Raw genomic sequence first — 12,390 nt, 5'->3', positions numbered from 1 at the left:
GGGAGCACACTGATGTGGCTAGACTAGCTAGCCAGAGGGCCCCCGGGGTTATGCTGTCTGCCTCCCCAACTCTGGGATTACAGGCATACAGTACACGGATGCTGGGGAGTCAAACTCAGGTCCTCGAGCGTCTTAACTCAGCCATCTTTCTAATTAAAACATTAACCAGTTCTGTGTGTCTGTGGTGCAGGTGTGTGTGCCTTGGCATGACTGTGGCGGTCAGAGGACAACTCTGGGGGTCTTTTCTCTCTTTCCTTGCTGAGACAGGGCCCGTAGTGTTTCTGTGTTGTGTATTCCAGTATAGCTGGCCTGAGAGTTTCTGGGACATTCTCTGGTCTCTTCTTTGCCTCTCACTGTAGGAGTGCTGGGGTTCTTGCTGATTGGGAAAAAAATAACCCTGATATCACCAAGAGAAAAACAGAAAGGTGGGTAGATGGATAGATGGATGGATGAACAGATGAGGAGATGACTCAGTGGGGTGCTGGGCCTGTCACGTAAGCGTGCCGTCTTCAGTTCCCCATAACACAGGTAAGGCCTGAATATCTGTAATCTCAGCACTCCTATGGTGAGAGCGGAGGTGGGGACAGGACACAGCCAAGAGAATAACGACAGGAAGTGTTATTTGTCGTAAGGCCAAGAATGTGAAGGGGAGCACGGAGGTGGGAAGGCTGGGAGGCTCCTCCCATTGGCACAAGTGCCCTGTCCTCTGCCCTCTCTTCTATTAGATGCCGGGTCCCCCAGGGGCCAGGGGTGAGGCCAGGCTCCACCAAGAGGTCTTCTTAGCAGGAGATACTAGTAAGGAGGACCCCCACCCACCCCCTTGTCTGATTCTCAGTGATAGTTGCTTCTGGTCACCTCTGGGGACGGTGTCTCCCACTGTAGATTTAGGAATTTTATATTGGGCTGTGAGCAAGGGAGTCATGAGGGGTAAAAGGAAGCATCCCTGGGTGCTAGGTGGGTGGGCTCCTCAAAGCTGTCCTCCTTCCTCCCCCCAGGAGGTTGTTAAGGATGGAAGGGACGCTATCAATTCCTTCCAGGTGCCCAATGATACATACCCAGTGTGCCTTACTGTCTAAGGAGAGAGGCCTGTGTGCAAACCATGGTGATGACTGCTGACTCTAGAATCTGGACCTTGAAGGACAGAAGGGCTAAGCTGCATGGGAGAAATGGAGCAAGCACTATGTCTCTCTCAGAGGGAGGGCAGGATCCCCTGGGTACCAGTGCAGGCCTGGGAGGGGTGACTCCCCTCCCTTCCACTCTGTCTTCTGCAGAGCCTGTGCCCCACCAGCCATTGTTCAAAGGTTTAAAAATAAAGGTTTCTCGGCTTGTGCCCTGCCAGGGATCTGAGGGAGAGTGCCAGCCCAGGGCTGCTGGTCTTCTGGCAGGATAAGGGGACCTTTACCCAGCTCTACCATTAGCATCACTGGGAGCAGGGAGGTCTCTCAGCCTTTTTTGGGACTGGCAGTATGGGGGGCAATGTTCCTCACTGTGGCTGTTGAGGGTGGGGTGGGGGACCTGCCCTCCCCAATTTCCTAACAACCTCTGACCAATGTAGGAGACATGCCCTTCTCCTGACACCCCCTCTACCTACATAATGGTTCCACAGTAACAGCCACTGCTGATAGCCTGGTGTGGGCACAGCCATTGTCACCACTACACACACGAGGAAGGCAAGGCTCAGAGAGGGTTAATAACTTGCCAAGGTCACACAGCTGGCCCATGGGGGAGCCAGGGCTCATCCTGAAGTCTGTTGGGTTCTTCTGAGTTAATGACATCACCCACTAATCTGCCAGCTCCTGTAACTCTAATGCCCAGCCTTCCCCGGACTCCCATTCCACACTCTCTCAGATTTCTGCCAGTCTTAAGCGACAAGAGAGAGGAGACACTAAGTGGAGTAGGGGTCAGAACCATCAGGGTAGGGGCACTGGAGTGCAGCCACGGCCAGGGTTAGGCCTATGTCCTGGTGTTCAGTGCTCACCCAGAACCTTGAGGCAACCATGGGGAAACAAGGCCAATCAGATGGTCACTACTCAGGTGGGGGCTGCGCCCAAAGCTTTCTTCTAGACAGTGTCTGGAATAGCACTTCTCAGCCTGTGGGTCACAACCCTTCTGTGGGTTGAACGACCCTTTCCCAGGGGTTGCTTATCAGATATTTGTATCATGACTCATAGTAGTAGCAAGATTACAGTTATAATGTAGCAACCGACATAATTTTATGGTCGGGGGTCACCACAACATGAGGGCCCGTATCAGGAAGGCCGAGAACCACTGACCTAGAAGGTGAACTGGCACCTTCCCCCTTCCTTGTGTGCCTGCGTGAAGGCTCACTTGTGAACCGAGGGACACTGAGACACCCTACCTGGGAAGCAGGAGGGGTCAGGTGGGCCAGTTCCAAAAGGGGACGACGTCTCCACATGAGCTTCATTCAGCAGGCAAGCAGGGCCCTGCCTTCCCATGGTGGCACGGCTGCCAGCTCCCCATTCCAGACAAGGTCTGGTGATCCCCCATCCGCCCCCGAGGCCTCTGGCGGGTAAGGCTGGCACATTGGTGCTGGCACCGGGATGCAACATTCCAGAGCCCCCCGCATTCCTGCCAACCCGAGATTCTTGGCAGCGCAGGAGACAGCAGGGTCTTCAGGATGTTGGGGTGGTAATGTGAAGAGGGGGGGAGGGGAGGGGGAGAGGGAGGGGCAGGCCCTGCCCACCCACCAGAGGTAGGGGGAGGCCTTAATCAAAACCTGCAAGTTCACGGGCACTGGGCAGAGAGCAGGTGGCTAAAGTGTTGTAGGGAGAGTCTGACCCACTGTGTGACTCTGGGCAAGACTCATGCCTTCTCCTGTCACTGACTCAAGAACATCTGAAGCAGGTATCTGAGAAAGTGCCTTCCACAGTCAGCATAGCACGCGCGGCAGGGATTTAGGCTTGCCCAACCTGGCACCCTAGCAGCCCCGCAATCTCATCACAGGGGTGTCCCTCTCTCCCTCTGACATCCCTTCCCTCCTGGGCTCTTCATTTACCCTCCTCTGGCCTTCAGGGAGTGGCCCATGCCTTCAGTGGCCACTTCAGCCTTCTGGTCATTCGGGCCTCGGCTCAAATGTCACCCTCACAGAAGCCTGCTCTGACCTCTTTCTTAAGCCAAGGCCTCCGCCCACTCGGTATCTGTCAATCAGATTTCTGATTTGTGTCCTTGGTGCCACCCTGACACTGCTGAGATGGCCCTGCTCATTCCTTGTTTATTTGCTGACTGTCCTTCCCTTGGGCTGTCACCGCCACGCCAGGCAGGGACAAAGCATGGCCAGTTGCTTTCATGTCTTGTCCCACTCTTCCTGCCCCGCAGTGCCGGCTTCTGCAAGCATGGGTTATCCCTAAGTCACTTTGGAGAAGTTTCTGAGATTCAGTGGGGCGGGGCAGGAGGGAAGACTCAGGACCTCTGATCCCCATGGTCCATTTCCCAAGAGTGGGAGAGTGCCCTAGACCTGGAAACCCCCTGGGTCTAGCTGCCAAGGCATGCAGTTCCGGGGTGACCTCATCGCCTTGAAAGGAGGGCAACAGGGGCAGGAAGCAGAGGGCGCATCAGACAGACTAAATTTAGAGTGTTTGATTCAGTCCGGGTAGACAATATTCCTGGAGTCCCTATTGTTTGTGAGGGGCCAGAGGGCAGGCTGCTTGCTAAATGGCAGATCCTGATCCATGCCAAGTTGTCTGGGCATACGGGGGGGGGGGGCAGTTGGGGCAGGATCAGGGTTGGGGGCCAAGGTGGAGTTGGAGAAGAAGCTGCATAGATAGGTACAGTCAGGTGGGCTCTGGGAGCACTCTGCCCCTTGGAACTAAGGTCCAAGTGGGAAGGAGGTGCCTCAGGATAAAGAGCCCTGAAGCTTCTTGCTTTGTGCCTTCATATATGGGAAGGTCATGACTCTCCACCTCGCTCTGCTATTGTCCTGTTGGGGGACCTCAGGCTCGGCTCCAGGGACACTTTAGCCAAGGCCTCATGGATACCCTAAAATCCTACCTGGCCTAGGATTGACAGGCAGCTGTGTCCTTAGCCTGATACTTTCCTCTTGGAGTAGTACTAGCTGTTTCCCTGACCTCAGGGTTCCAATGTCAGCTTCAGGCCTGCCTGGCAGGACAGGAGAAGCTGGGCCTTCCAAAACCCATTGCCATGGCAACGAAGATTCAGATCTGTGTGGCTCTGGAGATGCCGGAAGTTGAGGCTGGGGTGCTTCTGACCTGGCCTGCCAAAGCTGAGGACTGGACCACAGCCCAGCGGGCTGCCCAAGCTAATCCTACCGCTGGGCCACACGTCGTCGTCCCTCAGGGTGTCCTGTTTCTGCTCCCACACTGCAGCCAGCCACTGAAGGAAGATGGCCATAGTGCTGTTCTCATTTAGAGCTAGATTAGGGGGTGAAGCCTCAGCAGGCCAAGTAGGGAGAGCCCAAGCCCCACTCCCATCCCACAAGCCCCACCGAGGCCCAGAGAACTGCTTGGCCCACTTGCCGGAGAAATAGAAATGGGAAGCAGAACTTTCAGTAGATTTGCTCTACCTGTATACCTGGTGTGTGACAGGCAGGGGGAGGGGACCTGGTGATGGTGCTCAGAGCTTGGTCCTGCTTCCCTTCAGCTCCCTGGCTCAGACAGGGCCTTGAAAATGAAGCCACTCCCCTCAAAAGCCTAATAAGGACTCTGGAGGGTCTGACGGTTCACACTGCTCACACGCTTTGTCAGGCAGAGGGCCTTCACTAGTAGAGGTCCGTGGGTACCATACTGCCCTCAAGCAGCCCACAACCCTGCCCTGGGTGGCTCCGAGGCTGCTCACTGCTCCTCTTGATTTCACAGGGTGAGTCACGTTATCATGTTCGCGGGGCTGAGTAACCACCTGAGTTATTTATACCCAGGCTAAGCAGGCTTCCTTCCCTCCTCCCCGAGCCTGGCTGGCCAGAGGATGGGTGGGGGTGGGGAGGAACCTGGAAGGAGGAAGGGGAGTGGAAGGAGGCAGCTGAGGCACCCCCACATCCCCTCCCGAGTCACCACCCCCATAAAAGCACCCAAAAATAGCCATGAGTGTCCCAGCACAACAGGATGGGCCGGACCTATGGCATCGATGCATAGGGTGACAAGGGGCTGGGGAGGGGGGAATTCCTCTCCTGAGCGAGTCACCCGTCTGGAAAAATAAAGAAGGAAAAAGCTGAAAATTTTTTCCTTCCATCAAAACAGGAAGAAGCTGGGGTGGCGGGAGATGAAGGGGAGATGATTGTGGAGGCTGAGGTGTTATTCTCCAACCTGAGGTGGTCTTCCGGGAGAGGAAGCCCTTCTCTGCCTGGACACAGGGACCCACCAGTTAGCCTGCCCTCCCCTCCATCCCCGCCTCTCCCCGGTGTTTCTCACGGGCCATTTCTGGGTGTTTTGATCTGACTTCTTCCCAATGTTTACCTTGATGTACACAGACCCAAGTCCCACTCCTACTGTATCACACAGACACACTTAGCTCACCCAGCACACCCCAACCGTATTCCACATGGGAGAGAGTATTTCATCTAAAGAAGAAAGATCTATCTTTCTGGCAGGGTGTGGTAGTGAAGGTCTGTAGTCCCAGGAATCAGGTGGTTGAGGCAGGAGGATCAAGAATTTCAGGGTAGTCATGACTACCTAGCTAGACTGTCACAACCAAACCAAACCAACAAAAACAAACTTTTTTTTTTTTTTTAATCAAGACAGGGTTTCTCTGTATATCCCTGGCTGTCCTGGAACTCACTCTGTAGACCAGGCTGGCTTTGAACTCAGGAATCCGCCTGCCTCTGCCTCCCAAGTGCTGGGATTAAAGGCGTGCGCCACCACTGCCCAGCAGGTTGTTACTTCTTATGAGACTAAGCTGGCATTAGACTCAAATCTGCTTGCCTGTTGGCTGAGTAATGAGATTAAGCACATGCACCACCATATGCCCCTGGCTAGCCTGGAACTCACCATGTAGACCAAACTGGTCTTGAAATCACAGAGATCTACCTGCCTCTGCCTCCTAAGTGCTGAGATTAAAGGTGTACATTACTGTGCCCAGCAAGACTTATTATTTATTAAAGATTTATTTCATTTTTTGTTTTGTGTATGTGAACACACTCATACAGGTGCCCCCAGAGGCCATAAAGGGCCCTTGGGTCCTCTGGAACTGGAGTTGTAGCAGATGAGGGCCACTCGGAGTTTCCTGGGAACAGACCTCTCGTCCTATGAAGAGTAGCAATTCTTTTAACCACTCAAACATCTCTCCAGCTCCCGCCTATTTGAATTGTTTTTAAAGATTTCTGTATATGTGTGCTCTATTTGCAAGTGTGAATGCAGACAACAGAAGACATCGGATCCCATTACAGATGGTCATGAGCCACCATGTGGGTGCTGGGAATTGAACTCTGGACCTCTGGAAGAGCAGTCGGTGCTCTTAACCGCTGAGCCATCTCTCCAGCCTGATTTTCGTTTTCAGAGTGTGTGCTCACATGTGAGTGCAGGCACCAGCAGAAGTGTGAGGAGGGTGGAGCTAGCGTTATGGGCTTGGGAGCTGCCTGTCTTGTGTGCTGGAACTGAACTTGGGTCCCCTGCAAGTTAACTACTGAGCCATCTCTCCACAGCATGACTCTTCTTCCCTCCTCCTAGCACTGCCCTGGGAACCCTGGCAATTCAAGTCTAGGCCCAAGTCTAAGCACAAAGGCTCTCCCAGGAGTCACATTCCCCACCCCACCCCCACAGACTATTTTCTCCTCCATCACAGGATGGTGGTCATTCTTGTGGAGGGTCCTGAAACTTGCTATGAAGCCTGTCGGTGAAGCCTGCCATCCTTGGTGGAAGATGGTGAGCACAGTTCCCTTCTATGTACCCCAGTGCTGCACATGTGCCCTCATTCTCTACACTAACCCAACACCATCAACTGATGTGGCTGGCTTCAGAACAGGACAAACGCAGGGGACATGGCTGGGACCTGAGGGGTGCCGCCTATAACCATGGTAGAAGGTAGGGGAGGGGTCTTCCGGGGACGCCTTCTGCGGCCACTGACGATGGCTCACCATGGTGACTCTGGCAAGGTGTGCTGTGGCTGGGATGCATCTCCACCCAAGAAGTTGTGCACTCCCTAGGTTGGTTGTTACTGAGACCACTCACTGGTCACCCCACTGGGCTGGCCGATCCGAGGCAAGTGGACAGTCATCTAGATCTGTATGTCACTACCATCCCTAGCCACCAGCACAAAGCAGAGAGCTCTGAGGAGTGAGTGGCAAAGTCACGTCCAGTCTTTCTGAGGAAGCCCCATGGGACCACATCCCTTGCACTCATACCATGTTTGCATCCCTCCATCCCCCCATCTCCGCATCCTATAGAGGAGGCCACTGGGGCCTTTGGCATTGATCCTCCAAGTCAGGATTCCATTTTCCTGTCTGGTCAACAGGGATAATATACTCCCCCACAGAGCTGGGCAGTGGAGGGCGATCATGTCCAAATGTAAACCATACGTAATTAGTGTATTTTCCCCAAGTGTAGAGGTTCAAACCTGTAATCTCAAGCTTGGGAGGCAGAGGCAGGTGAATTCCAAGTCTGAGAACACCTGAGCTACACAATTAGTTCCAGGCCAGTCTGGGCTATACACCTCCAGACTGCAAGACTAGATACCCCTAAAACCACTGCTCCCCGCCCCCAAAAAAGGCCACATGTAGCAGCCCATGCCATTAATCCCAGCACTGGGAAGTAAGATCAGGATAGAGATTCCCGGGGTCCCTCTGCTCCACAGTGAGTTAGCGCTGGTCTGGGATACGTTATTTTCATCGTTTATAAAGATTTATGTATACGAGTGATCTGTCCCGAAACCAACTAATCCACCTAAAAAGTGAAACCAAATTTTCTTTAAAAACAAACAAAAAAATCCAGGAGGGACATGGTGGTGAATATATTTAATCCCAGGATTTGAGGAACTGAGGAAGCAGAGGCAGGAAGAACTTTTGAGTTCAAAACCAGGCTGGGCTACAGAGTAGCAGTCAGTCTCTGAAGAAGTAAAGAGAAAAGTAAAGGAAGAAGGAATACAAGGAGGGAAGGAAGGAGGAGGAAAAGAGATGAGAGACAAGAGACAGACAGACAGACGACTGACTGACTTTATGGGCTGGAGAGACGCTCGGCAGTTAAGAGTGCCTATTGTTAGCTGGGCAGTGGTGGCACACGCCTTTAATCCCAGCACTTGGGAGGCAGAGGCAGGCGGATTTCTGAGTTCGAGGCCAGCCCGCTCTACAGAGCAAGTTCCAGGACAGCCAGGGCTACACAGAGAAACCCTGTCAAAAAACAAAACAAAACAAAACAAAAAAACAAAAAAGAGTGCCTATTGTTCTTGCAAAGGACGCACGCACACTCGCTCGCGCACACACCCACATGAACACATTTTAAAAAGATAAACACAAGTCTTTGGAAAAGGATCCATTTACTTGCTTGTTCACTGCACATACAATGGGGAGGTACAGAGGCAGGCTATGAAAGCGGGTGGGTGAGGGTAGAGCCCAGGGGGGCAGGCAGTGGTTGGGGTATGTTCTTCTCTTTGCCCTCTGGCAGATGAACAGGCAGAAGTCAGCGCGGAGTCTGCATCTTGGCCGAGCTGTGAGAGGCTGCGGTGTCCCCACCTGTGAGAACACCCTGCTCTTGCAGGCTCTGTGCACCTTAGACGAGTGGCCGTTCAGAGGATTCAGGGCAGGCTGCCTGCAGAGCACTGGGCCACAGAGTGTGCGCCTTTGATGGGAAATTGGTGACTTTTATGTTGTAAGCAAACTTCCTGCTCTGTTCACAGGCCTACCACAGTCACAAATAGGTCTATCAAGCAAGCTGATACCCCACCAAGAAGGGCTGCCTCCTGCGACCTGCCTGTGCCTCCTCCCTTCTGCCCCATCCTGTCCAGAATGCTCGGGGCTGAACTAAACCTGACTTACTGCGCTGGCTTACCCACTCCCAGAACACAGCTTCTTCTCCCAGTTCCTCTAACAATTCTGCCCTGGGTGAGGTAGGTCCTGGGATAGTCTGAATCCTTGGCTTTTCACCTCCAGCCCTAACAGCCCCCTGCATGGAGCACATGTGTTTTCTGTACGCCAAAACACAACAAAGCTGGGCTGTTTTGATCCAAGCAACATAGGAGACACCACAGAACAGGGAGACAGCCCCAGGTTAAACCGTCACTGCTATGTCCTCGCTGGGTGATGCTGGGTTAAGTCGTAAGCCTCTCTGAGCCTTAGTTTCCCCTTCCCTAGGAGTGAATTCCAACAGCAGCCTTCCCAGGCGCTCAGGATGCAGCCATCTGCTTATTCTTGCTTTCAAGGGGTGCGACCGTCCTATGCCTGCTGTGAGCAAGACACAGTGCTACAGCTGAGGCAGCCAGTGACAGAGGCCCAGAGGGTGCCTCGGGGCTGATGTGAGCCTGGCCGGGGTCTTCTCCATGAACCTTTGTCCATTCCAGTAAGAGGGAAGTGGGTGGGTCCCCTCCCAGCCATCTGGCCGAGCTCTGTGACATCCAAGGACTCCGCTCCTTCCAGCCGTTTCCAGGTAGGCAAATCCAAGTCGTTGGTCCAAACATCCACATCCTCCTCCCTGTCTGGAGCCCGGAGGATCTAAAAATGTTACGGCTCTGCCTGGTAGGGTAAACAAACACTGGCTTCCCTCGCCCTGTGTACCTGACAGGCCCAAGGCAGGGGAGGGGGGAGGGGTCCTGTGGACAGCCTAGACTCACGCACAGCACAGGTGCCAGAGCCTGTGGAGGAAGGGGCTATGTCTCCAGCAGAAGGTCTTGGGCCCTCCATGAGGATAGGCCATGGGTCCTAAAGGCCTAGGATCCTCCCGTCACCCTTGGCCTGTTTTCCTAACCCTGGTTCCTGGGTTTGGAGGTGGTTGTGTGCACACGCGGACCTTGTAGTATTGTAAAGTCCAACATTAGCACAGTGTTTCCGCCGCCCTCAAAACACGGGCATGTGTGAAGTCATTCTAACCAGTGAGGGGTTACTGCTTTACCCACAGCCACAGAGGAGTTAGTTCATCGAAGCTCAGAAAGGTTAAGTAATTTTCCCGAGGTCACACAGCTAGTAAGTGGGTGCAGGCAGTCTTTCACTGGGGGGCTTCTTTGGCCTCTCTGGTCTGTAAAATAAGAGTGTGTGGTGGCATCTCTCCCCATCCAGCAGCTCTGAGGCGAACAGAACAGTGGGGAGAACCCATAGGTTTACCATACGTCTCTTTGCAGTGAGGCAGAAGATGACCGCCTCACACAGTGGGGCAGCGTTACCCGTCCCAGGGCTTGAGTGCAAGGTCGTCTGTGGCAGCAAAAGCAACCTTGCCAGGCATTGTTGATGCTGGAGACACAGGGATGGGGCCCGGGCAGGAACCACCTCTTTCCCTGGCATCTCCTGGCTTCAGCCAGGCCCTAGGCAACCACACCCAGGTGCAGCTGCTTCATTTTTTGTCAACTTGAGGTAAGCGGGCTATCATCTGGGACGGACAGGGGAAGCCTAGCTGAGATGACGCCTCCATCAGATTGGCCTCTGGGGCCTACTCCTGATTAATGTTTAATGTGGGGGAACCCAGCCTCAGGTGGCTGGTGCCATCCTAGAGCAGTGGGCCTGGGTTCTGTAAGGTAGCTGAGGGCTGGAGAGATGGCTCAGCAGTTATGAAAACCGATTGCTCTTCCAGAGGTCCTCAGTTCAATTCCCAGCAACCACATGGTGGCTCACAACCATCTGTAATGGGACCTGATGCCCTCTTCTGGTGTGTCTGAAGACAGCTGCAGTGTTACTAATATAAGTAAAATAAATAAATAAATCTTAAAAAAAAAAAAAGGTAGCTGAGCGGGGGTAGGGGGTGGGGGGTGGAACAAGCCAGTCAGCAGTGCGCTTTAGTTCCTGCCCTGACTTCCTTCAGTGATGGGCTGTGACCCAGATGTGGAAGGCAAATTAAGCCCTGCTGCCCCACATTGCTTTTGGTCACGGTGTTTCATCACAGCAACAGAAAGCAAACTAAGGCAAAGAGTTCAATGGAGGAAGGCTGAGACAAGTCCCTTCTTGGGCGAACCTACCCCAGCCCTCAGGGGTCTAACACAACTCTTTTCCCCCATTTAGCTCATATGGGTCAGAGTATGGGGTGGACAGCTCGGCGTGAGGTCTCCACTTCAAGGCCTCAATCCTACTTCTAGCTTGACCCGACGGCAGACTCGGATTCCTTCCTGACTCTAATGCCATATTCAGGCCGGACACCTCCAGACCCAGCGCTGTAACCACGGAGGGCAGGATACACCCCAGACTCTGTGCTTGAGTTGTGTATCATGCTACCTTTTAGGGTAGTGCTACCTCTGCACACGCTGGCCAGAGTTGCCAGGAACAAACAGGCACGATGTCTGTGTATTTATTTACTGTACCAGCCGTTGCATGCTGGGAACCAACATCCCATTCATCCTCAACTCAGTTTAATGCTGATAGGAGAGCCATGTCCAGACAACTCTGTGGGGGGTGCTAACAGAGAACCCAGTGCAAGTACAGAGCCTGACAGGCTTCCTGGAAGAGGTGCCTGCTGTGTCAATCCTGGTCGGAGGCGGAAGAGGCTCCCCTGCAAGGAGGGGCCCTCCCAGCATGCACATTAGCATCTGCAGTCCCTGCTGCCTCTTCTGCCCCGTCCTGTCCTACTGTTTCGTTTTGAATTATTTTAACTTTGTATTTTGGGTGGATGGCAGTGCCCAGGCAAGTCAGAAGAGGGTGCCAGATCTTCAGAGCTGGAGTGAGACTTTTATGACCTTTCCATAGTGGGTTCTGAGAACTGAACTTGGTGAGCCATCTCTTCAGCCCTTCTGCACACACCTTAACCTGCATAATACAGACATTAAACTGTAACTGCGTGCATACACAGAGTTAAAGCTCTCTCATTTGGGTCCTGGGATTGGTCTCCTTTCTCACTGCATTTCTTAAATGCTTTACATAGGGCCTGCACATAGTAGCTGCCACACCCCTCACATCTGTCCTATGTGCTCCCCCAGGGCATGGAACTGATGATCAATTCCTTTGGGAACACAATCTTTCAGGGGACAGAGTACCTAGGTGTGTACTCGTGCATGACACTCACAGAATCACTGTGCAAACCCTTACTGGGGGCTAGAGAGATAGGTCACTGGTTAAGAGAAGTGGCAGCTCTTCCAGAGGACTGGGGCTCAATTCTCAGTACCTAAGTTGTGGCTCACAACCAACAGAAAAATTAATGTCCTGGTGGATCTGACACCCTCTTCTGGTCTCTGTGGGTACTGCATGCATATAACGCACTGACATACACATGCAGACAAAACACCTATACACACAAAGCAATCAACCAATCAATAATAAAAATTCTGGAGCCCAAGTTGTGGCCCCCCAAAATTACTAGA

Source organism: Mastomys coucha, unplaced genomic scaffold (assembly GCF_008632895.1).
Source record: "Mastomys coucha isolate ucsf_1 unplaced genomic scaffold, UCSF_Mcou_1 pScaffold11, whole genome shotgun sequence".
Lineage (NCBI taxonomy): Eukaryota > Metazoa > Chordata > Mammalia > Rodentia > Muridae > Mastomys > Mastomys coucha.
Note: the sequence above shows the minus strand (reverse complement) of the source record.